Source organism: Leucoraja erinacea, chromosome 7 (genome assembly GCF_028641065.1).
Source record: "Leucoraja erinacea ecotype New England chromosome 7, Leri_hhj_1, whole genome shotgun sequence".
In the NCBI taxonomy this organism is placed as follows: domain Eukaryota; kingdom Metazoa; phylum Chordata; class Chondrichthyes; order Rajiformes; family Rajidae; genus Leucoraja; species Leucoraja erinaceus.
Genome location: NC_073383.1, coordinates 22,334,290 through 22,360,960, shown reverse-complemented (window position 1 = coordinate 22,360,960; position 26,671 = coordinate 22,334,290). Strand labels below are relative to the sequence as shown.

The following is a 26,671-nucleotide window of genomic DNA, read 5'->3' as shown; positions in this document are numbered from 1 at the left end:
CACTCTCTGTGTGAAAAAAGTTCTTCTCATCTCGGTTTTAAAGGATTTCCCCCTTATCCTTAAGCTGTGACCCCTTGTCCTGGACTTCCCCAACAGGAGCAATCGGGAGCAATCTTCCTGCATCTAGCCTGTCCAACCCCTTAAGAATTGTGTAAGTTTCTATAAGATCCCCTCTCAATCTCCTAAATCCTAGAGAGTATAAACCAATTGGGTCGCCTACATTGGCGATTCGAGCAATTCATAGCAGAACAGTACGCTACGCTTGTAGATGTGGACGAAATCCGGTTCCGAAAATCAGTGGAAGTTTTGGTTTCTGTCGAGTTGGCTATTAGCCAGTTACACAATTAGCACACTACCACCTCATTACCATCCCTCCACTGCATCGGGTGGGGGTACTAAAAATGGTCTCTGCCAGTACCAATGAATGGGTTTGAATAGGTTTATCAAAAAATTGGATTTTTCATTGGAAGGTATTGCTAGTTTAAGCTAAATGTGATCTACATATATTTGTAAAAATCTCCTTTTATTATTCCACCCCTGTGGCTGCAGTGAGAATTTCAAACCAGTGAGCAAAGTTCGACCAATCAGTCGTACTTTAATATTAATCAAACATATGCTTTAACATACAGAATTGTTAAAACAACTTCAAGGCAATTTAAATTGGCTCCAAATCCTTCAGCTTTGCTGGGGCTGTTACTATTGTTACTTGTATTTCCATGTCTCTTTATTAACACCTTGAAGAGTGGTTTTCAGCTTCCACCACAGTACACGGTATTGAACTGTGTTGCTCTGGCACTGTGCAACCTACCAGAACAGAACACCCAGTCAACTGTTACTAACAAAATGCCTAGTGTGAGGAAAGTAATCAAGATCAAAAATATGTAATTTGTGTCATGGATAAACCATTAATAAAAAAATGTCCCTTTTTAATTTGTAGTTAGACTTTAGGAATATAACGTGGAAACAGGCTCTTCGGCCAACCGAGACTGCGCCGACCAGCAATCACCCATACACTAGCACATTCCTACACACTGGGGACAATTTACAGAAGCCAATTAACCTACAAACCTGTGTAAGAAGGATCTGCAGATGCTGGTTTAAACCGAAGATAAATCCAGAGATGCTGCCTGTCCTGTTGAATTACTCCAGCTTTTCGTGTCTATCTTCACTTTAACCTACAAACCTGTACGTCTTTGGAGTGTGGGAGAAAACCGGATCACCCAGAGAAAACCCACATGGTCACAGAGAACATACAAACTCGGTACAGACAGCACCTGTAGTTGGGACCAAACCCAAGTCTCTGTCGCTGCAGGACAGCAACCCTACCACTGCACTACTGTGGCACCCTCTGTTGTCATCATCACCTCTTTGCAAGTATTAACACTTCATAGCTATTTTATCTTATCCAAGTAAAGGGAGCATCAGAATACCTGAAGCACATGGTTGGAATATTTAATATTGGACCACCAGAATTATAGAAGGGTTATTAATCATAGAATAGAATCACAGAAGGAAATCATTTATCCTGTTGTGCCTGTGCCACGTCTGTACTTGAATGATTCATTCAACCCCCGACCTGCTCTCTGTAACCCTATAATTTTTTTGTCACCATATATTTATTAAACTCCCATTTGAAAGCCATAATGGAGCAACCCCTCTTCATATCTGCTGGCAGTGCATTCCATATTTCAATCACACTTTCAGCCTTTCTGCCTGTGTGCTTTCTTCTTTGACCAGTTCCATCACAAAGAACAGCCCTCCGTAACCCCCCCCCCCCCCCCCCCCCCCCCCCCCCCCCCCCCCCCCCCCCCATTATTTTCTATGTTTCTATCCAATGTCCCACCAGATATATGCTTCACGCTGCCTGGGAAAACAGGCAACGTACTCAAGGACCACTTGCGTTCCATTCTTTCTCTTTTCTCCCCCCTTCCGTCAGGCAGAAGGTATAAAAACATGAAGCATGTATCACCAGATTTAAGAGCAGCTATGTCCATGCTGTTCTCAGACTTTTGAAATGACCTATCATGCTTAGGATATATTCCCGTTCTCCCAATCTATTTACCTCATTGTTGCCCTTGCACTTAATTGCACTTTCTCTGTAACTGTAATGCTGTATTCTCTTTTACATTATCTGATGTATTCGTGTCTGGTGTGATTTGCCTGGATACCATGCAAAACAAAGTTTTTCACTGTTTCTCAGTACAGATGATAGTAAACCAATACCAATAACAGCCTCATCTGACATTTTGCTTCATGATGACAAGCAACCCATGATCCTAACCAATGCCACATTATCAAACATTGCCCCAATATTGTTTTCCAGTCTTTCTCAATGCAATGCTGCAATTAGCCTCTGACAATGGCAGTGGAGCTCACGTTCAGAATCAATGGAAAATTGTTCAACCTTCAGCAAACGAACACCCAAACAAAGGTCATCCTTACTTTAGTCGTTGAACAGCAGCATGCAGTCAATGCTTGCAGTTGTGTGTGTTTAGAGACTAAGTTCTCAACCATTATCAGCTCATTTATTGAAGCATATAGAGCCAATATCTGCAAAGTATATTTTCTCCATCAACAAGCACCCACTGCACAACATCATCCTCTGATAATCATGGTGAAACTGTGGAAAACAAGAAACATTCCGTGTATCTCAGGAGTCACCTCTTATTGAAGAGCCTTGTTTTGCAGGCTATCAGATCAGATATATTGTACATAAATATAATCAGTTCAAACTCATGCACAATAGATAGAGCAAAGGGGAAGATACGGAGTGCAGAATGTAGTTCATAGCATTGTAGCACTTGAGTTTCATTTCTTCAATGGGATAGAGGTGTATTGAACTGTACCCTAGCTTATGGAAGGACCATTCAGAAGCCTGATAACTGAGGGAAAGAAGCTGTTCCTCAGCATGGCCGTGTACCTTCTGTTGGACGGGAACAGGGAGAAGAAGGAATAACTGGGGTGGGATGTCTTTCAAATTATTGGCTGCTTTTCTGAGGCAGTGTGAAGTTGGATGGTGTCTATAGTAGAAAGTGTGGTCTGTGTGATGAACTGGGCTACATCTACAAATCTGCAATTTCTTGCTGTCTTGGCAGAGCTGTACTCAAACCAAGATATGCTGCAACACAACAGTATGGTTTCTATGATGCATCTGTAGAGGGTTGTAAAAGTCACTGGACACATGCCTATATCCAGCAGCCACCTCAAGACATTGGAAAGATACCACCCAAGCTGTGCCTACATTCACTGTAAGAGTAAGTGAGTTCTCCCAGGCCCACATCATAGAACATAGAAACATAGACCAGCACTGAGGCCCCAATTAGTTTAGTTTATTGTCACATGTACACAGATGCACTGAAAAGCTTATACCACGTATTGTTCAGTCAAATAATATTATAGATAGAATAAATCCTGTGAAAGTTGGCACGATCTGGCACGATTGTGCAATTTCCAAATCTCTGAAAAGTCCATTCTTGTCCTAAGGAGATATGTAATTTATTTTATTCTCACTTGACCCGTTTCCTGACAGCACTGGATCGATTATGTAGAGGTTGGCCTGTCCCAATGTGATGCCATAGCTCAGCTCCTTCCATTGCCGATTCACACAGCTACCGCTGGCTGTGCACCATCTACCCGATCACCCGACTACTGTAGGTTCACCTCTGCCAACACCATGACACATGACCACTGCAAACCCGCCGTCTGTCGCCTCCAGCAGCTGCTTCTCCACTTCGGTGCACCATGGCAGCACAGGCTCTGCTCTGGTGGCAGGTTACATCAATTATTGGGTACCCACAATAGAAACATAGAAACATAGAAATTAGGTGCAGGAGTAGGCCATTCGGCCCTTTGAGCCTGCACTGCCATTCAATATGATCATGGCTGATCATCCAACTCGGTATCCCGTACCTGCCTTCTCTCCATACCCCCTGATCCCATTAGCCACAAGGGCCACATCTAACCCTCTTAAATATGGCCAATGAACTGGCCTCAACTACCCTCTGTGGCAGAGAGTTCCAGAGATTCACCACTCTCTATGTGAAAAAAGTTCTTCTCATCTCGGTTTTAAAGGATTTCCCCCTTATCCTTAAGCTGTGACCCCTTGTCCTGGACTTCCCCAACATCGGGAACAACCTTCCTGCATCTAGCCTGTCCAACCCCTTAAGAATTTTGTAAGTTTCTATAAGATCCCCTCTCAGTCTCCTAAATTCTAGAGAGTATAAACCAAGTCTATCCAGTCTTTCTTCATAAGACAGTCCTGACATCCCAGGAAACAGTCTGGTGAACCGTCTCTGCACTCCCTCTATGGCAAAAATGTCCTTCCTCAGATTTGGAGACCAAAACTGTACGCAATACTCCAGGTGTGGTCTCACCAAGACCCTGTACAACTGCAGTAGAACCTCTCTGCTCCTATACTCAAATCCTTTTGCAATGAAAGCTAACATACCATTCGCTTTCTTCACTGCCTGCTGCACCTGCATGCCTACTTTCCATGACTGGTGTACCATGACCCCCAGGTCTCGCTGCATCTCCCCCTTTCCCAATCGGCCACCATTTAGATAATAGTCTGCTTTCCCGTTTTTGCCACCAAAATGGATAACCTCACATTTATGCACATTATACTGCATCTGCCAAACATTTGCCCACTCACCCAGCCTATCCAAGTCACCTTGCAGTCTCCTAGCATACTCCTCACAGCTAACACTGCCCCCCAGCTTAGTGTCATCTGTAAACTTGGAGATATTGCCTTCAATTCCCTCATCCAGATCATTAATATATATTGTAAATAGCTGGGGTCCCAGCACTGAGCCTTGCGGCACCCCACTAGTCACTGCCTGCCATTGTGAAAAGGATCCGTTTACTCCTACTCTTTGCTTCCTGTTTGCCAGCCAGTTCTCTATCCACATCAATACTGAACCCCCAATGCCGTGTGCTTTAAGTTTGTATACTAATCTCTTATGTGGGACCTTGTCAAAAGCCTTCTGGAAGTCCAGATACACCACATCCACTGGTTCTCCGCTATCCACGCTACTAGTTACATCCTCGAAAAATTCTATAAGATTCGTCAGACATGATTTACCTTTCGTAAATCCATGCTGACTTTGTCCAATGATTTCACCACTTTCCAAATGTGCTGCTATCCCATCTTTAATAACTGACTCTAGCAGTTTCCCCACTACCGATGTTAGACTAACTGGTCTGTAATTCCCCGTTTTCTCTCTCCCTCCCTTGTTAAAAAGTGGGGTTACGTTTGCTACCCGCCAATCCTCAGGAACTACTCCAGAATCTAAAGAGTTTTGAAAGATTATTACTAATGCATCCACTATTTCTGGAGCTACTTCCTTAAGTACTCTGGGATGCAGCCTATCTGGCCCTGGGGCTTTATCGGCCTTTAATCCATTCAATTTACCCAACACCACTTCCCGGCTAACCTGGATTTCACTCAATTCCTCCAACTCCCACGGCCCCCTGCTATTTCCGGCAAATTATTTATGTCTTCCTTAGTGAAGACGGAACCAAAGTAGTTATTCAATTGGTCCGCCATATCCTTGTTCCCCATGATCAACTCACCTGTTTCTGACTGCAAGCGACCTACATTTGTTTTAACTAATCTCTTTCTTTTCACATATCTATAAAAACTTTTGCAGTCAGTTTTTATGTTCCCTGCCAGTTTTCTTTCATAATCTATTTTTCCTTTCCTAATTAAGCCCTTTGTCCTCCTCTGCTGGTCTCTGAATTTCTCCCAGTAGCTTTTTCTGGCTAATTTGTACGCATCATCCTTCGTTTTGATACTATCCCTGATTTCCCTTGTTATCTACGGATGTACTACCTTCCCTGATTTATTCTTTTGCCAAATTGGGATGAACAATTTTTGTAGTTCATCCATGCAGTCTTTAAATGTCTTCCATTGCATATCCACTGTCAACCCTTTTAGAATTAATTGCCAGTCAATCTTGGCCAATTCACGTCTCATTCCCTCAAAGTTACCTTTCTTTAAGTTCAGAACCATTGTTTCTGAATTAACAATGTCACTCTCCATCCTAATGAAGAACTCAACCATATTATGGTCACTCTTGCCCAAGGGGGCACGTACAACAAGATTGCTAACTAACCCTTCCTCATTACTCAATACCCAGTCTAAAATAGCCTGCTCTCTTGTTGGTTCCTCTACATGTTGATTTAGATAACTATCCCGCATACATTCCAAGAAATCCTCTTCCTCAGCACCCCTGCCAATTTGATTCACCCAATCTATATGTAGATTGAAGTCACCATTATAACTGTTTTGCCTTTGTCGCACGCATTTCTAATTTCCTGTTTGATACCATCTCCAACTTCACTACTACTGTTAGGTGGCCTGTACACAACACCCACCAGCGTTTTCTGCCCCTTAGTGTTTCGCAGCTCTACCCATACCGATTCCACATCCTCCAAACTAATGTCCTTCCTTTCCATTGCATTAATCTCCTCTCTAATCAGTAACGCTACCCCACCTCGTTTTCCTTTCTCTCTATCCCTCCTGAATATTGAATATCCCTGGATGTTCAGCTGCAATGGATGTTCAGCAATGGTGGAAGCTCTATTCTATAATGCAAACAACATTTGATGTGATTAACACATCATTTACAAAATGGTGTTCAGAATTAAATTTAAGTAATTCATGTGTGAATAAAATTATGTTCTTTTTGCAAGAAGTTTGTGGATGATATGAAGATAGAATGAGAGACAGGTAGTGTAGAGGAAGTGGTGAGTCTGCAAAAGGACTTGGAGAGGTTGGGAGAGTGGGCGATGAAGTGGCAGATGGAATACAGTGTCGCAAAGTGTACAGTTATGCACTTTGGTAGGAGGAATAAAGGCAGAGAATATTTTCCAAATGGGGAGAGATTTTAGAAATTGGTAGTGCAAAGGGACATGGGAGTGCTGGTGTAGGATACCCAAACGGTTAGTTTGCAAATTAAATCGGTAGTAAGGAAGGCAAATTGAATGTTGGCATTTATTTCAAGAGGGCTAGAATATAAAAGCAGCGATGTAATGTTTATAAGGCACAGGTCAGACCACATTTGGAGTATTGTGTGCAGGTTTGGGCCCCATATCTGAGGAGGGATGTGCTGCTCTTGGAGAGGGTCCAGAAGAGGTTCACGAGAATGATCCTGGGGATGATTGAGTTAACATAAGATTAGTGTTTAACCACTTTGGGCTTGTACTTGCTGGAGTTTAGAAAGATGTGGGGGGCGGGTCCTCATTGAAACCTATCGAATGGTGAAAGGCCTGGACAATGGATGTGGAGAGAATGTTTCCACTTGGACGAGAGCAGAGAACCAGAGGGCACAGCTTCAGAATGAAAGGACGTACCTTTAGGAAAGAGATTAGGAGGAATTGCTTCAGTCAGAAGGTGGTGAATCTGTGGAATTCATTGCCTCAGATAGCTGTGGAGGCAAAGTCATTGGGTATCTTTAAAGCAAAGATGGATTGGTTCTTGATTAGTAAGGGCATCAGGGGTTATGGGGAGCATGGAGCTGGATCTCCCAACGGCAGAAAACCTATCATTTGCAGAATATGTTCTATATTGGCGGTTTTTACAACGTTCTCAAAATCTAATTTTGATAGCCATTCATCATTGGAGACTTGAAAGTATAGCCTAACACACTCACGACACACATAAGACAGCAAAGTTGAATCTTCCAGGCATCGTTTCTTGATTAATTAGTCGTTAATTGAAGTAATACAAAACAAAGAAGTAACTCATAACTTTTCGTTCTTAATCGCTGTTCCATTCACGTCATAAGGTAACAAAAATAATAATATATTTTATTGTCATTGCACGTCAGTGCAACGAGATTTAGTGTGCAGCTTCCAACCGATGTAAAAGAAAAGTAAAATGAATAAATAAACTGTGTGACGTGACCATCCGAGGGAGACAGTCCAGGGGAGGTGGTGGGCACTCAGCAGGGCCGGTTCAGAGCCGCTATAGCTCTGGGGATAAAGCTGTTTCTGAGTCTGGAGGTTCGGGCGTAGAAGGCCTTGTAACGTCTGCCGGAGGGAAGTAGTTCAAACAGTCCGTTACAAGGGTGTGAGTAGTCTTTATGGATGCTGACGGCCTTCCTGAGGCACCGTGTGTGGTAGATGCCCTCCAAGGCTGGTAGCTGTGTCCCAATGATCCTCTGCGCTCTGTGGACGACGCGCTGAAGAGCTCTCCTCTCCGCCTCCGTGCAGCTGAGATACCACACAGAGATGCCGTATGTTAATATGCTCACTGTGGTGCAGCGGTAGAACGTTGTCAGCAGCTGTTGGGGCAGACCAGATCACGTAAAAGCTTCTTATAAAGGTATGTCGTCTCATAACATATGTGCGTCATGATCATGGTAGAAAACTATCTCCCCTCATAATTCGACCACACTACACTTTCTAATCTGCGAGTCTGCACGAGACTCCTCAAACCAAAGAACACACCACCTACAAAAATACAGACAGATAAAGACTAAAATATTAAAAATGTTAGACATGGCTATAATATACTGACAAGCTTAATGGCTCCTATAAGATGGTATTGAGATAGTACCTACAAAATTCCATTGTCTTCTGTCATTTCTGGTGATGTATCTCTCAAAAAAACATCAAATGTACAATGGGTTCATCTGACTCTGGATCATGACATTTGTTAAAGAGGATTGAATTGGTTCAAATCTGCTGTTGCTGGGGAACTTAAAGTCAGTGTATCTCAATTTTGGCTTTGAAGTTGCCAACCAGTTCATTTGGTGTGGGTAGCTTTGCACTAAGGATGTCATCTAACCAGCATTTTACTTTGGTATGCTAGTATATTCACTGCATGGACTAATAGTTATGGTCCCTGTTCAATAAAGAATAAACAACTACTTAAGGTATCTAATAATTGATTCAAATAGATGTAATTTTTAAATAATTGAACTAATTAAACATATTTAATTAAAATCAATAAAATACTTCTGTAACAAAAAATAAATTACTTGAGCACCAATCTAGACATGAATTTCCACAAGGTCAGCAAGTAGGGTGGTTGTTGGTCGGAGGCCAGTCCTTCTTGCCATCAAGCTAAGGGTTTGGATGTGGTGCATCAGTCTCCCTCTTAGTTCTTTGCCACATTGAACATTTGACTGTCAGCTGGATCAATTTGGCTCGGTATGTGCCAAATTCTTAGCTTCTGTTGGGACAAGAAGAGAATTGATTAAGATAAATTGACACAATGTTGGAGTAACTCAGTGAATAAGACAGCATCCCTGGAGAACATGGATAGGTGGCGTCTCGGATCGGAACCCTTTTTAAGTCTGAAGAAGGATCCCGACCCGAAACGTCACTAATCCATATTCTCCAGGGATGCTGCCTGACCCGTTGAGTTACTCCAGCATTTTGTTTCTTTCCTTGGTAAAGCAGCATCTGCAGTCCCTTTTTTCTACAAATGAAAGTATTACTTGATTCTCTTCAAACCAGCTTCAAAGAATATTTTGAAAAAAATGTCTATTGTTGCGGTATTGGGGAAAGTTTCTGCATTTATCAAAGCAGAAGTAGTTATGGAATTTTATTTTATCATATGAAAAATTTGTACTAAAACGAGGTGCTGTAATTAATTTTTTGTCATTTATTTGAAAAGATGTAACCACTTAATTCCTTCAAGTTCAATCATTTTGAAATTGCTGAACTCGAGAATACTGAGGGTCTTGACCCCTTTAATATCATTTGGCATCTTTACAGTAAAGGCTAATGGTCATAAAGATGAAATTGCATTAGAACATGCCATGGTTAGGAGTGGCACACTTCCTTGAGTCTGTGTACTATTGGCTCAAGCCTTGATCCATGATGTCAACATACAATCTTGGCTGATGCTTCAGTATGTACTGAGGAAGACTTTGTGGACCATTTTTGGATAGATTTTTTTTAAAGATACTATTTGTAAAATAACAAAATAATTTGCCCACATATTAGTTTAACCAATCCTGGCAAAATAAGATCCATTTTCATTCATCTCATTGCTGATGGTAATAAAAACTTCCTATACTCAAATTGGCTGCCATGATATCCTATTTAAGAGCAACAATTCATTAGCTATCTGTGTATTTTGGAACCTGCTTTACAGAAAGTGCTACATAAATTCGAGTACATTTCCTAGATTATTTTCATCCTTGTTGAACTTTATATTAAGCAAACCAGCATGATTCTGTGATTTGATTTATAACTAAAATTTAAAAACAAACTTTATGACGTTGTCTCTCAATGGCTTTTAAATAAATGCAGATGCTAGATAATAAAGCACAAACAAATATATTTTCTTGTAGTGTATGTTAATGTTTGTGAAAACCTGGGACTTTTTATTACCATAATAAATGTAATTGTTTCAATGCTTGTGATCCCTGCTATTGTAAGTTAATATTGTCAACACATTCTACTATAAAATGGACTGTAGCATCAAACTATGTGCAATACAAGTATAGTATGACTAAATGTGAATGCATTTAGCTAAAAGGAATACTCCATAATGAGGCATTTTTGGAATGAAAAATAATTTGAAGCTGATGTTTTGAGTTTTCGATTTGAAATATTTAATAATATTGGAGAACACATTTTCAAGACTGTTCAGTTGCTTCACTGTAACACTTTAATTCCCTGCTGCTTGCTGTCTTCTGGAATATAATTACCTAGATCAGTTTGCTATATTCACTTATTTTGGGAACATATCTGAAATGAGATGCAAGTATACAATTTTGTATCGTGCACCATTATTTATATGATCTACTTTTTCTGAATCTTTGAAAATATCTTAATTTGGTAAACAACCATTGTATATGTTAAGACAATGTTAAGTTAATTAGTTTTAACAAGGTAAGATTGATGTTGGTGCTATGCACACTGTTTGTTAACTGGGCAAAGTTAAACTGTGATTGTTGGCTTTTCTTTTGCTTTTCTTTTGTTTCTTGTGTTATATTTGCACTCAGACAGGAAAAACGACTGGGATTTCCTTTCAGTTTGCTAGTTTTTTTAACTCCTTCTGATCATTGTTATGCTGCAATTTTTTATTTTGTTTTACTAAAATTAATGTGGATGAAAAATTGGTTGTAGTTGAAAAATATTTGCCCAGTATTAATGTTTAACCAAATAATGACTGTGCGAGATATTTTAATTTTCCTTTTCCTTTTCCAACAAATACTTTTTAGGTTTCCATCTTGATCATTTTTTGTAGAATAACATTCACTTTCACATCCTCATGTTTTAAAGGATTTGTGTTTGATTTATACATGGCTTTGCAATCCACTTTTCGATCTGTTTACATTACATTACATTAAACTTGGCTGGATCTGTATTTATTCTCTTCTAAGTGGCTCACTAATCAAGAATCATCTTTAGAAAGCAAAGTAGCCTCCAATTTCTCTTTATGAATTATCTTGTTTTAAATTACTCCTTTATCTCTTAAATGCAACAATAAGTGTAAGAAGCTTACGGACTGACTTTGTCACCAAGATTTAGATTGTGCGTCCAGTTTATCGTCAGCATTCCCTTCTTCCTCTTCTGCCAAATACACCAACCACCATTTTATTTGTCATCCCCTGTAAGAGTTAAAGCCCAATGTGTTTGTATAAGGATGAAAGGAAAGAAGTGCAGGTCCAGGGAACTATGGATGTCAAGGAATATTGAGCATTTGTTAAATTTCGGAAAGGTTGTAAATTCAAACAACTCATCTGAAAGCATGGTGGGAGTATCTTCAGGAAAAAAAGCAGTCGTGCTTCAAGGAAACAGCATGCCACTACTTCAAGGGCATTTAGTGATGTGCATTAAATGCTGACCTTCAGTTACATCCATATACTGTGCATGAATAATAATTTTATAAAATGAAATCGGTGAAGAATTCCAGTTTTGATGATTGGAATATTGCTACCTTTTGTAGGAGTGGAAGGTGTAGGCCTTCTCAGGTCAATTTAAATTTTGAAACGGAAATCACAAATGTAAGTAATTTGTGCACAATTGTAAGTGCATGATGTATTATTTTTTGCAGTAATTTGCCTATTTGTAGCTGAATTACAGTACTCATATGCACAAGAGAGAACTTGATCCATTACTCTTATGTTTATGCATTTATTCCTGACTATAGGAAAATAAAACTTTCTGATTAAACTATGTTGGAGGTATTGCCACATATATTCTTAATTGGTGGTTTGACTTTTGTTTCTGAAGAACTTTTGTCTCTTATTAATGGACCGAACCTGCAAGATCAACATTTCTGAGTATAGCAGTTTGCTGATATCAGACACTTAAACATAAGTTTACTATCTAATCTATTAGACAATTCTGAAACTCTTATTGGTTGACAGTTCATAAAAAACAAATATTGGATATACAAATGTATAAGTAGATTTAGCCATTCTTAATTCAACAAAACTGAATTTAAAACCTTTTTTTTTCACATTGAATGCAAATATAACCTTGAGCAGATCAGTCTTTGTACATCGTATATTTTCTGCTTAATTTAGGACTTATTTCGTGCATAAATGTTTCTTTCAATTAACAAATGTGCCCAGTTGCTAATTGGGCTGTTGATTCAGCTAATCCGGCAGTGTTGTTATATGATGTGGCCTCTTTTGTTGAAAAGTGTTCAGTTTATACATAAATGTGTGCACTGGTTGACAATTGTTTGCAGCTGCCAACTAAGTATAAAATAAGAAAGTTCAAGCTATTCCCTTGTGCCATTGACTTCAACTTGCATGGCAGCCTACTGTTACATGAATTGCAGTTCTCAATGACTCATAATATTTAGCTTTAAAAATAAATAGTTGGCAAAACTTAAACGGAATTTTATGTAACATCACTTTTGGGAATTGTGGTTTAGACTTGCTCATGATGCTCCTGGTTTTGTGTCGGATAAATTCTATTTGTTGCCAGCAGATGGAGCTGATGGAAAGTTGGCTCTACTGTTTTCATGACAGCAGCAATAATCTTGATTTTAGGAGGTAAAAACAGAGCTCTAATTATTGGAGCTCTGTTTTTACCTCCTAAAATCAAGATTATTGCAGATACAAGCTTTTTATTTATACTGCAATTAAATATTGCAATCTGACAAAAATAATTGTGATATGAAAATTAGTTATCAAAGTAGTAGCATTTAATAACCCAGTCTGAAGAAGGGTCTTGACCCGAAACATTGCGTATTTCCTTCGCTCCATAGATGCTGCCTCACCCGCTGAGTTTCTCCAGCATTTTTGTCTACCTAGCATTTAATAACAGTGTTTAATGGAGTTCTTGTTTTAATGGGAATTAAGGAAGAAAAACTCTATCGGATGGGATCACATGTCACAAAGTAGGTTGTGGTTGATAAATGTCAATTATTTCAGTCCCAGGATGTTGCTGCACCGTTCCCCAGGATACTATCATGGGCTTCATCAATGGCCTTGTCTCTCTGATAGGGTTAGCAATTAGGGTTGCCAACTTTCCCACTCCCAAATAAGAGACAAAAGGTCAATATAAGGGACAAATTCCCGATAGCAATTCATTGACCCGCTCAGCTGTGGCTGGGTGAATAATGAGTTGACCCGGGTGCTGGACTGCACACAAAGCCCAGCCGGCGGGCCAACTGAGGAGTTTTGGCCCGGGCGCCGGACTTTGTGCGCGACGTTGCATGCAAAGTCCAGCACCCCATCCAACTCATGAACCGATGATCGGCCATGAGAATGAGGGGTGGTGGTGTCGGTGGTAACCGAAGGTCGGACAGCTGGCAGGGCTTCCGACCGATGGGGCCACGGCTGCTGCACTACGTCCTGACAGTCCCCTCGACCCGAGTAGTCACAGTCAAATACGGGACAAGGGCGAACCCGTATGAGACAAACCAATTCAGCCCAATATACGGGATGTCCCAGCTAATACGGGACAGTTGGCAACCCTATTAGCAATGGACATAAACATTAATTTCATTCACAGCTTTTCAGTATGTCTATTTAAGCAGCATATGGTAACAATCAAATACAGTTATGTGGCAGGTCACACAAGTGGCAGGCAATGACCAGTTCTATCAAAAAGGGAGTCTAACCGTAATTATGACATTCAACACCAATGTTTTGGGAGTCCGCTTTGATTAGCAACACAACAGGACTAACCACTTAAATACTGTGGTAACAAGGGCAACAAAGAGGTGCGGTATACTCTAACAACTGACACCTTCTGACTCCTCAAAGCATCTTCAAGGCACACGAGGACTTATTGGGTGAGTGCAGTTCAAATAGTACTTAAGAGGTTCTACATCATTCAGACAAAATGGCTAACTTGATTGGCACCCTACTGGTGCAACGTGTACTGTCTGCAGCATGCTCTGTGGAAAATTAATCAACGAACCCTAGATAGCAAGTTCTTACTTCCCTAAAAGGAAAAGGGCCGGAGTTTTGTGTTCATCCACACTGGATTGAAATCCTGTAATTTCATACCCAATAACAACATGAGAATGTATTCAATAAACTACCGTAGTAATTTAGAAGAGGGATAACCTTCTTGGACAATTAGAAATGGTGACTTTGTCAGCATTATCAACATCCTCTATTTTGAAAGATGTTCACTGATTAATTGTTATTGGTAAATCCTGATAACCAATGTTTATTATTAATCTAAACACATATTTTGATTGCTCTACAGTTGATTGGAAAACATTGCACCAAATAAATGTCTCTGGCATTGATATCGATTTAATATTTTCTTAGTGACAAAGAACACAATTTTAAACACAGGATATGAATGGAGTCTCTTCCTTTTCACTCTGTCAGAGGCGTTATAGCAGTATAATAGTTCCCTATTGTAGTCCTGTGCAGTTCAATAGTCATCAGAGTATTTTTGTCTTTATTTGCAGTCATAATTAATGACTAGCATTTGACTTTTTTTTGTTTATATCATATGACTGTTTCCAAAACCTGAAATGAGCTTCAAAAGTCATCTTGAGTCATTTGAAAATGTGACAATTGATTTTCATTTTCATACCTTCCCACAAGTGGTTTATTCTCCAATGACATGAATGGAGAATTAGGTCGGTGAGGGCGCTGCAAGTCAGCGGCCCTGCCAGCTGCGTGTCAGTTTTTCTACTTAAATTTTTTTAGTGTGTTTTCATGTATGTTTTTCAATGTATGTGTTTTTTGTGGGGGGGGGGGGGGGGGGTTTGGGGGGGGGGGGGGGGGGGGGGGGGTGGGGGGGGGGGGGGGGGGGGGGGGGGGGGGGGGGGGGGGGGGTGTGTGGGGGGGGGGGGGGGGGGGGGGGGGGGGGGGGGGGGGGGGGGGGGGGGGGGGGGGGGGGGGGGGGGGGGGGGGGGGGGGGGGGGGGGGGGGGGGGGGGGGGGGGGTTTTGTGTGGGGGGGGGGGGGGGGGGGGTAGGGGGAAACCGCTTCGGTCGCCTCCAGGGAGAGGAGACTTTTTCCACGTCGCCACCCCCGTGGCCTAACGTCGAGGATCGTTGCGGCCTTTCCCGGAGACGCGCCCGGGGCTTCAGCGGCGGGTGCAGCGTGGACTCTCGACGTGGCGTGGGCGAGCCCTTGCCAGGGGTCGCCAGAGGGAGCGCTCCATTCGATTGCCCGCGGCAGCCTGAAGTCGCGGTCTGCAGAGCTCCAGCCGGCGCAGCATCCGCAGCCTGGGATCCCTCGTTGGGGACCCGGGAGAAGAAGAAGCTCCCACTGCCGGCCCGTGGCCTACTTCTACCACGGGCGCGGCATGGACTTACCATCAGGAGCGGGGTCCCTCGCCGGGGATCCCTGGAGGGGAGCTTCGACTGCCGGCCCTGCGGTCTGCGGTGCTTCTAGCTGCGGTGCGGCGGGAACTTTAAATCTTCGACCGCCGGCCTGTGGCCTACACCAACCTGAAGCCGCGTTCTCCGGTGGGGGAGGCACCGATTCAGGACTTACCTTGACTTTTACTCATCTGGACGCCCGCAGTGGCGGCTGCGGAGGGTTGAGGTCCCGACCACGGGAGAAAATGGAGGAGCTGGCCAAATTTTGTGCCTTCCACTACAGTGATGAATGCTGTGGTGGATGTTTGTGTTACATTTTTATTGTGTTTTTGTGTGTTCTTTTTCATTGTACCGCTGCTGGCAAATTCATTTCACTTGCACTTTACGTGCAAGTGACGAATAAAACTGTTTGATTGATTGATTGATTGATTGATTGAACATCATTCAAGCCAATGTTTTGTGGCACATCCAAATTCCACTGATGTTGCCTCAATACAATTTTAGCTAAACTAAATAGGATAAATTGGAGTGTTAATAGAATGTATAGTGCCCTCCATAATGTTTGGGACACATGGCTTCACAGTGTTTGTAATTGCTCAGGTGTGTTTAACTGCCTCCTTAATGTAGGTATCTGAGAGCTCTCAGCACCTAGTCTTTCCTCCAGTCTTTCTATCACCTTTGGAAACTTTTATTGCTGTTTATCCACATGAGAACCAAAGTTGTGCCAATGAAAGTCAAAGAAGCCATTATGAGACTGAGAAACATGAATAAAACTGTTAGAGTCATTGGCCAACCTTGGGCTTACCAAAATCAACTGTTTGGAACATCATTAAGAAGAAAGAGAGCACTGGTGAGCTTACTAACCGCAAAGGGACTGGCAGGCCAAGGCAGACCTCCACAGCTGATAACAGAAGAACTCTCTCTATAATAAAGAAAAATCCCCAAATAGCTGTCTGACAAATCAGAAACACTCTCCAGGAGTCAGGTGTGGATTTGTCAATGACCACTGTGCGCAGAAGACTTCATGAACAGAAATACAGAGGCTATACTGCAAGAAGCAATCCACTGGTTAGCCGCAAAAATAGGATGGCTAGGTTACAGTTTGGCAAGACTTAAAAGAACAACCACAGTTCAGAGTATCATGTGTAATAACTTGCAGTTATTTGGTACCTGTTACAAATTTCGAAGCTGCTCATAAATGGTTCAGTGAGATATGGATTGTTATGGTGTCAAAGTAAATAAAATACGATGAAAGGCTTACCAAAAGTATGAGATTTTTGAATATAATTATTTCAGAAATTTGGGTGCCACTGGCAAAGCCAACATTTATTCCCCATCCCAAATTGCCCTTGAAGATGATGGTGAGCTGCTCCTGAACAGCTACAGTCTGGTGAAGGTACTTGCGCAATAATTGTGCAGAGAGTTGTAATATTTAAGCAAAACCAGAGGCAATGAAGATCATATCACCACAGTTGCTTCTTATTGTAAGGATAAGGCTTCTTGTTTATTCCAACTGCTCAAAAAACAAAATCTAATGGAATTCTGAGCCCATTTTTTCTGTAGCTTCTTGTGATCCAAGAATTGACTTTTTAAGGCTACTGATATTAGTCTGAACTTGGGCAGCTTGGAGAAGAACGTGCAGGAGGTTGTGTGTCCATGCCGTTGTCCTCCTTGATGGTAAAGGTTACTGGTTTGAGAGGAGCTGTTGGAGTCACCTGGGCAAGTGTCTGAAGAATAGTTTGCTGGAGTTTCTGCTTTGCTTACGATCTGCAGTGATATCCTATGGCTAGCATAATTAAACTCTGACAATCACACCATTTTCCATTGTGTGAAGTTCAATTCTAGCCATTGGAGCTGGTGACTTTGTGCATCATTTTCCTTTGATGCCCATTGATATCACTTTTACTTAGATGCTTTGATGATATCAGTCATTCTTACCTTACCTCTAGAATTTAGCTGTTTGATCCAAACGCTTTGATAAGATCTTGAGCCGAGTGGTTCTAACAAAACCTAAATTGAGCATCAATGGTAGCTTATTGGGTAGTAAATGCTACTTGACATGTCACATTGTCAATGACAGGTTCCATCACTTTGCTGATACGAGAGGATTTTGTGAAACACAAGTAGGAAATTAAGGAAATCGGAAAGAAATTTCAGAGTGTGAGGTCTTGGCAGCTAAAGACATGCCACAATGGATTAGGTTGATGGTAACAGGAGGTAAAAGAAAAAGGAATGTAAAAGTTTACCAAAGGTTGGAGGAGACTTCCATGGTCTGGGAGGGATTTCAAAAGGTGGATTGCAGCCCATATAATGATAGTTCCCACCTCAGCCACCTTTCTAGGCAATGAGTTATGGAACTACAGGTGCACAACCTTTTATCCGAAAGCCTTGGGACCAGACACTTTTCGTAATTCAGAATTTGTCGGTCTTCGGAATGGAAATTTTTTTGCGTAGATTTTAATGGCTGGCTCAGTGGTAGAGTGTTCGGCTCATATCCGCAAGGTCGCGAGTTTGCGCCTCGATCCCGGCAGTTACTCGGTCGCGAGTTTGAGTCTTCAATGTGGTTTTTTTTTTTGCAGAATGAATGTTTGTATGAAATGCAGTGTAGGAGAGGTGTACTGACTGTGTGGGCAGAACTTTGGAAGTGATTGCCCACCAGTCTAAAAAGCCGCTGTGTCTCCCTGTCCCTGGGATAGCAGGGGGCGATCAAACAGCACAATACCCCCCTCCCCCTCCAACTCCAGAGGAATTCGCTCCCCGATGGGCCGCTACAGCGACAAGTGGCAATTTGCCCACAGCCCGAGCTGCGCCACCCCAAGAACACCTTGCACACCATCAGCTTCTGCCCCTACGTGTTCCCCTGGAGTTGGAGCGGGGCTGGGCTGGAGTTGCTGCTGGCTGTGGGTCTCTGGGATCTCCGTGCTTGCAGTGGGCCTGGGGGTCGCTGTCCCGTTGGTCCTGACATCTCCGGCCAACCCCCTGGACTGGAGCTGAGACTGGGAACTGTACCGCCCTTGCCCCCTCCCTCTGCAACTGCAAACAACCCCACTCTCCTGCAAGGGCGGTACAGTTCCTGGAGGATAGCAGGTGGCCGGAGACGTCAGGACCAACAGGAACCCGCTCCCCGATGGGCCCCTACGGCGCCCCGAGCTGCGCCCCGTCATCCGCAACCCAGGTTCCTCTGTAGTTGGAGCGGGGCTGGGCTGGGCTGCTGTTGGCTGTGGGTCTCTGGGTTCTCTGTGCTTGCGGTGGGCCGGGTGGTCGACGTCCAATTGATCTTGACGTCTCCGGTGACTGCACTGACCTGCAGCCATCGCCGACTTGAAGACAGTGCAAAGCCCCCGCGCCGGTGCAATGAGCGGGGAGCTGGAGAGAGGAGGGAAGGGTCACACACATGGCCGGGGAGCAGAGGGGTGTAGGTGGGGTGAAACTGAAGGGAGCGACAATCTGCTGCTGCCTACACTGTGTATCGTGTCTACCGTGGGAACTTTTAACTCAGCGGGCAGACAGCAGCATATTGTCAATTATTAACCCTCCCGCGCAATATACCCTCACCTCTTTTATGAATGGGGATTTAGTTCCCCTTTCTTCGAGGACCGACCGGAGGTTCCGCTGTCACCTCTGCGGGCCGCCCTCGGTGAACGTCCTGTCTCCCTGTCCCTGGAATAGTAGGGGGCGATCAAACAGCACAATACCCCCCTCCAACTCCAGAGGAATCCGCTCCCCGATGGGCCGCTATGGCGACAAGTGGCAGTTCGCCCACAGCCCGAGCTGCGCGACCCAAGAACAAGACGTTATTCTTGCACACCATCAGCTTCTGCCCATACGGGGAGCGTGTTCTTCTGGAGTTGGAACGGGGCTGGGCTGGAGTTGCTGATCTGGGATCTCCGTGCTTGCAGTGGGCCTGGGGGTCGGTGTTACGTTGGTCCTGACGTCTCCGGTGACTGGCACTGTGCTGCTAGCATCGCGACGTGAAGACAGTGCAAAGCCCCCGCGCCGGTGCAATGAGCGGGGAGCTGGAGAGGGGAGGGAAGGGGTCACACACATGGCCGGGAAGCAGAGGGGTGTAGGTGGGGTGAAACTGAAGGGAGCGACAATCTACTGCTGCCTGCACGCTGAGTTAAAAAGTTACCACGCAAGACTCACGATACACTGTGTATCGTGAGTCTACCGTGGGAACTTTTTAACGCAGCTGGCAGGTAGCAGCATATTGTCAATTATTAACCCTCCCGCGCAATATACCCTCATCTTCTCTTTTATGAATGGGGATTTAGTTCCCCTTTCTTCGAGGACCGACCGGAGGTTCCGCTGTCACCTCTGCGGGCCGCCCTCGGTGAACGTTTTCAAGGACCTTTCTTCAAGGACCGAAAAAATGTCGCTATTCGGAGGTTTTCGTTATTTGGATCGTCGGATAAAAGGTTGTGCACCTGTATGTGCGAACATTTTTCCTCTCTTCTTTCCAATCCAATTAATTTGGCTAAATTAAGGAAAAGAATGGGTGGATGAAATTATCAAATCATAATTACAAAACAGTCGGAAATAGAATGAGCTAATCATGGTTGTGCTGTTTTTATGCATAGCTAATGGTGTGATTCTTGTAGCTAGTGTTAGCTTTAACTAAACAGAATCAATTATTACTGCCAAGCTCCCATTGCATATTGTCCTCCCAGGGAGAAAGCTGTGTAAATGCTGTTGCTTATTTGCACAAATATTTTGTGTTTGAGAAGTTAAACATTAAACGTTCTGAAAATTCGAGGAAACTCCTGAGCATTTAGTTATACTGGGCTTGAGACCTCGATGATATTAAGTTTTGAGTGCAGTTAAACTGAAAACTGAGAATACCTCCTCTGAGACTCAAAGACTTCAAACATGACCCCATTGTAACGTTTACCGCTGCTATGAAATAAAATACCAATATCATAAAGTATCCTAAGTACTGGACTGTGTTTTATAAAGTAGAGAAATATATATAAAAATGAAATCTTGAAGTTGTATTTTAATAGTCGACTATTTCACACTTTAATATTAGTTTTGCAAATACAGTGAATTGAATGGATACATTTAAACATCAAATAAATTGTAGGAATCATTAATTAGGTATTATTTGTCGTGTCCGAATACAACTAATCACTTTGACCTCAACTACAAGAAGTTACACACTTTTATTTAACCATTCAGAAAATAAGTGGAATTGGGTAAAGCTTTCACTGTCTTAACTTCTACTTTTATCTCTGAAATATAACATGGAATGTGAAAACTTATTCTAGATAATCTTGATTATTTTCTGCTTTTTGCAGCAGTTTGGCAAATCAGAGGGCTGCCACTGTTCGAAGTACAACTGAAAAGCAAGTGATATTTGTTGACTTTCATTGTATTCCTTTTACATCACACACAATTGATGCCAGGTTTAACAATGACCACTGTGTAAATTATATGGAAGGGCAAGTTAATTAATTAAATAATTGTGCTCAACTGATTATAAATATGGAAATAAAAGCGGGGGAAATACCTGTGGAGAAGCATTCTATTATGCCAGAGTTTTGAATTTTTGGACAAACTTACCACAGAACTATGTAGGCATGCAAATGCTTTGGTTTAACGACTTGCAAGTGTTCCCTCAATCCCAAGTGCTTCCTCCCAACTACTGAAATTCTTTAGGATTCATGGGTATGGGAGCCTGTCATGAAACATGACCACACACCATGCTTTGTGTAACTGCAGATTTCATCAACTTTATCTGGCAGGAAATGTTCTCTCCTACTGGAAAATTGCAAGCCTGAAGTATATGATCTAATCCAAAATGATGAAGGGTGTTGACACCCTTTAAAGAGGGGCGGTTGCGGGGCATTTATTCCTAGGTTCATTTATGCAAGTGATATGAAATAAACTAGTGTAGTAAATAGTAGTTTGTTGTACACTTTTTACTTATGATGCATATTATATATATATATATTTTAAATTGTCATAACCATCCAAGATTGCAACAATGCAATATTAAAAATAAAGTCAGTGAACTACTCAAATACATTTTGGTCAGTTCCAGTAATATCTGTATTGTTTTTTAATCAATTCTGGAGAGCACCTGCAAAAACGTGTGGTTGACTGGCATGGCAACATGGTGATTGTTTTACAGCCCCGTGCTTCCTTTATAGTCTTCAAGGTCATGCAGATTTGCAATAAAATCAATTATAGTTCCATAGTAGGATGCGTTAGAGCAGATTTTATTTCTTAAATGTTTAGATATTTGTTAATAAAGCATGTCTGACTTTTACAACAATGTAGCATTGATGTAATAGACTTAAAAAATTGGCTTTCATTTATGGTTTCTAAATATTTAAAATACATACTGCCTTTGAATCCCTTTGTGTTGCGAAGTTTCTTTCTATATTTGTCACAAAGCACTGCCAACTATGTCTGCAATTTTTCTGCTTTGGCCTTGATGGCCTGACCTTCATTTTAGTTCAAATGGCTAATAAAAATGGCTTTCTAAGTCCTGTAGCTGCTCAATGTCAATAGCAACTAATTAAATAAAGCTTAACAGATCTTGGAATGTACTGGAACTGTTACTGAATAATTCAATTTGTATTTAGAAACACTAAACAGAACATACAACTTATAATTTTTCCACGGTCAAAATTTGCACTTGTATAACCTTTTTATCCCCCACAATTTTTTTTCAAAACTTCATCAACTAATAATATGCATCACAGCTTCACAAAAACAAAAACATTATGCAGATTGCCCATATTTGACTGATTGTCTTGTAATTAAAGAATAACCCAATTTATCCCTAATTTATTTTTACTTTGCTGTATTTGCATAGTGCAATTAATTTATATTAGATGACTAGCTTAAAGTTGCATTGCCTCTGCAGGGAAAAATAAACTATTTGGCTATCCTTTTTGGGAATCAGTGACACATAGTTTACCATTTTGTGTTTTATGGATCTAAATGCTTTATTCCATTTACTTATGAATGTACAGGTTTGATGAACAACAATTTATAAAAGTTAGAGCTCTTTATGAATTACAAAATGTAAGTCATTACCAGGATACATATAGGTGTCAAAAGCAATTTTTTGACGTGTTAAGTTTTATAAATACTATGTTGGAAATGGGGACATCACTGTCTTCATTTCCTAGTTTAATATTGTGCTTAACCTTTGCAAATCTTTAATTCAGCAATACATTTCCACAAATATCTAGACTTGCAAGATTACCCAATGAAGCATAGACTCCATTTCCTGTTCTTTAGTTTATAAATGAGTAAAACTGAAGACTTGTACTTGAAACGTACAAATTACACTGTGCAGATAGAAAATAACTAGTTAGCCTTTCAAATGGTGAGAAATATCAATTGTAATTCAGCTGTTCATTCGAAAAAATATATTTGACTGCTGTTTCAAAATGAACTTGCATGAAGTTTCCATTTTACCATCCTCAGCAATAATAGTTCTAAAATACTGTTATGCAACACTTTGGTAAATGTGAGTTCTGAGTCAAGAAATGTTGATCTGTACTCTTTTGAAAAGAGGCACATTGTTCAAAGCTATTTGTTACTTTTGAAGTACATTGTTCAGAGCAATTTATTACTCTTGAGAAGAGGTGCATTGTTCAGAGCTACATATTACTCTCTTGAGAAGAGATAAATAGTTCAGAGCTATTTTTAAGTGAAAATTTTAAAACATTCATTTAGTCACTAATTTGCAAATTTGCATGTCTGTTGTATGATTGTGTTTATAATTTGTTTGGTTGTTTTGTTGTTCCGCGAGCATTGCCACTTTCATTTCACTGCACATCTCGTATGTGTATGTGACAAATAAACTTGACTTGACTTGACTTGACTTGGCCAACTGCCCATGTTTTATTGTTCATATAAGGTATGTTGGATATAACACCAAAGATCAGAATGAACTCAATCAAAGCAAATCAGATATTGTCGACTGCAACATAGATTTTTAACAAGTTAATTAAGTTGCATTAAGAATGATGCTTCCAATAACTGGAGAGTCCAGGCAGGCATCATAAATTTCAAAATAAGGATCTGCTAGATTAGATGAAATATATCTTATTCCAGAAAGTAGTTAATCTTAGGAATCTTCTGGCCAAGGAGGCTGCATAGAAATTCATTGTTGAGTACGTCTAAAACAGAGACCAATGGGTTTTTGGATTTTAAGAGAATCATGGGGTATGGGGTTAGTGCAGGAACATGGTGCTGAGATGAAGGATCAGTCATGAACTTACTGAATGGGGAGCAGGCAAGGTGAACGACATTTCGTTCAGACCGAAAGGTCTGAATGACAAATAAAGGATTCAATTCAATTCAATGGGCTAGTGGCCTGTTCCTGGTTCTATCTATCATGATATTTAGGATATTGTACAGAGTTCTGATCTCCCAAAAATATATATTATATGTATGTTTTTAAACTGCAGATTTTTGGGGAGGGGCGATGGAAATACTCAGCAGGGGTCAGATAACATCCCAAGAAGATAAAAAAGTATTTTATTGAAAGTTTTATTGAACTGTCTCTTCATCAAAACTGAGAAAGAGAAATGTTAGAAAATGACATTTTAAATCTTGTTTAGTTCTAATGCAGTATCTTACCTGATTCCTGTTTCTATGCACAGATGCTTCCCGACCTGCAAAGTCAGTGATGGTACGCAGGGGGGGCGGCGTTCCCCTAGTTTCCATCCGGTGCGTGAATTTGCAGCTTTATCCTGCGCTACTTAATCCAAGGGAGAGCGAACGAGCGGACAGGCGGACGAAAGCAACGATCATAGAGCAGAATAGATGACATTTCGGGTCGAGACCCTTCTTCAGTTCTTCAGACTGAGTCGGGGGAAAGAGGAACAAGAGACATAGAAGGTACGAAGGACAAATGAATGGAAGATATGCCAATATCTCCCCTTTCCCTTGACTGTCAGTCTGAAGAAGAGCCTCCGTCCGAAATGTCACCTATTCTGCTCTATGATCGTTGCTTTCGACCGTCTGTCCGCTCGTTCACGCTCTCTTGGTTCCGGCGCTTCTCCCCTCAGACTCCGACACGCACACAGACACACAGACACACCTAGGGTGCCGCCGAGCCCGCTGAGTTCCTCCAGCACTCTGTTTTTTGTTTGGCTCTGGAGTTGAAAGTGGACACGGAGGGGGGCTGGGGTGGCTCAGCGGGATGGGCGGCGGCTCTAGGGAGTGCATGGCGTTTCGGATCGAGACCCTTCTGCAGACAATCACAAGTACTCTCACCCCCAAGTTCAGTAAGTCTGAAGAAGGGTCTTCTCTCCAGAGTCGCTGCCTGTCCCACTGAGTTACTCCAGCTTTATGTCTAACTTCAATTTCAAGAGTTAAATAAAAAACAGAGTGCTGGAGGAACTCAGCGGGTTAGGCATCTGTGGAGGGAATGGATTAGGAGTTGTTTCGCGCCAGGGTTCTTCTTCAATAGGAAGGAACTGCAGATCAAAGATACTAGTATCTTTGCTGCAGATCAGGCATGATATTCTTCCGATTTAAATCGTAATTCCGATTTTATTGTTTTCCTATTTTCAATTTTTTGTGCCCGATTATTTGGCGGCGAATCAACCGCTGTCTCTAAGAGGGTTGCGTCCAATCACCGACCAGCTTCCCTTACAATTCCCGTCCAATCAACAAATCGGTCTCCTCCCGTCCAATCACCCGCCGTATCCAAGGGCATTGTGTCCAATCACATAATGCGCTTGTCGCTCGGCGGCCAATCAGACACAGCCTCATGGGGGCCTTTTGATCGATCACCGACCTGCTTCCCTCACGGAAGCAGACGATGGCTGCAGCAAACAGAGAGAGAGAGAGAGAGATGCAAGAAAGCGGCTATGACATATAATACACAATAAACTATATTATAAATACACAATAAACAATGACTGCACATAAAACAAAATCCTCCCCCCCCCTCCCTCCCTCCCTTCCTTCCTACCCAACCTCAGCCTCACTGATCTGAGAGTACCCCTCGTTCCTAAAACCATTTCCATCACTGCAAAGTGCTTCCAGAATGCTTTGCTTTGATTCGTAGTATAACTGCATAAGGAGCGGGTGAGAGTATAAAACACGACATTATAAATTATAGACTAAAAAACAATGAGGGCTAATCAAATTGAAGCACATAAAATTCATACAGGACTTGACAGGGTTTCAATTTGGAACTAAATTAAGGAAAACCTCTTGAGGCTGGTGGATCTTTAGAACTCCTTATCTCGGAGGGTTGTTGAGAGTCAATTAGAGTCAAATAGAGATCAATAGATCTCTGGACATTAAGGGAGACATGGGAGCTGAGAAGAGTGCAGGAAAATGGAGCTAAGGGAGAAGATCAGCCATGATCCAGATGAATCGTGGAACAGGGTCTTATGGCCAGATGGCCTACTTCTGCCCCTATTTTTTTTTCTCTTCGTTTTTTATGTTGCTGTAATCACCCAATATGTCAAAAGAAGCACTCATTCAGGTAATATTTTTTTGTCATGAGTTTTGTGCAAGCAAGGTTAATTTCTAAACATTGACCTATTTTGAACAGATATGCTGGTTGCATGTCACTTTCATGCTGCATATTGAATAATTTTGCCATATGGTTGAACTTAATCTATATTCTTAAACATTTGTGGCCTCCAATGCATATCTGAAGGCAGAATTTAAGCTTAATTCTGCTCATGTTCCACCAAAACTGGAATTAGACCAACCTCTCACTGGAAGTGAAATTTCCCATTTTTAAAAATAACTCAAAATCTATTAACATTGAAAACAGAGGGATATTCATTTATTGCTGTATAAAATTAATTAAAAAAATAAAATATTTAATACCTAAAGAGCTTCTTATTACTTAAGACAAACAATAAATATGCTATTATTGGTCTTAGAATATACTTTTACTGTTAGTTAATGAGGCACTTGATTACTTAGTTTGATACTTAAAAAGCACTAAACAGTTATTTAGATT

At 41.6% G+C, this 26,671-nt stretch overlaps 1 protein-coding gene and 1 long non-coding RNA gene across 6 annotated transcripts in view; one reads left to right on the top strand and one right to left on the bottom strand.

Moving 5' to 3' along the window:
- The window catches only part of LOC129698727 (juxtaposed with another zinc finger protein 1-like), a 137,672-nt gene that overhangs the window by 18,261 nt on the left and 92,740 nt on the right, over window positions 1–26,671 (top strand). The gene's annotated exons all lie outside the window — the stretch shown is intronic.
- Window positions 1,949–25,047, bottom strand: LOC129698728 (uncharacterized). Its single transcript, XR_008723716.1, has 3 exons — window positions 24,319–25,047; window positions 8,985–9,178; window positions 1,949–8,285 (listed from the first exon to the last, which is right to left on the bottom strand). It is a non-coding gene; the product is annotated as an uncharacterized LOC129698728 (long non-coding RNA).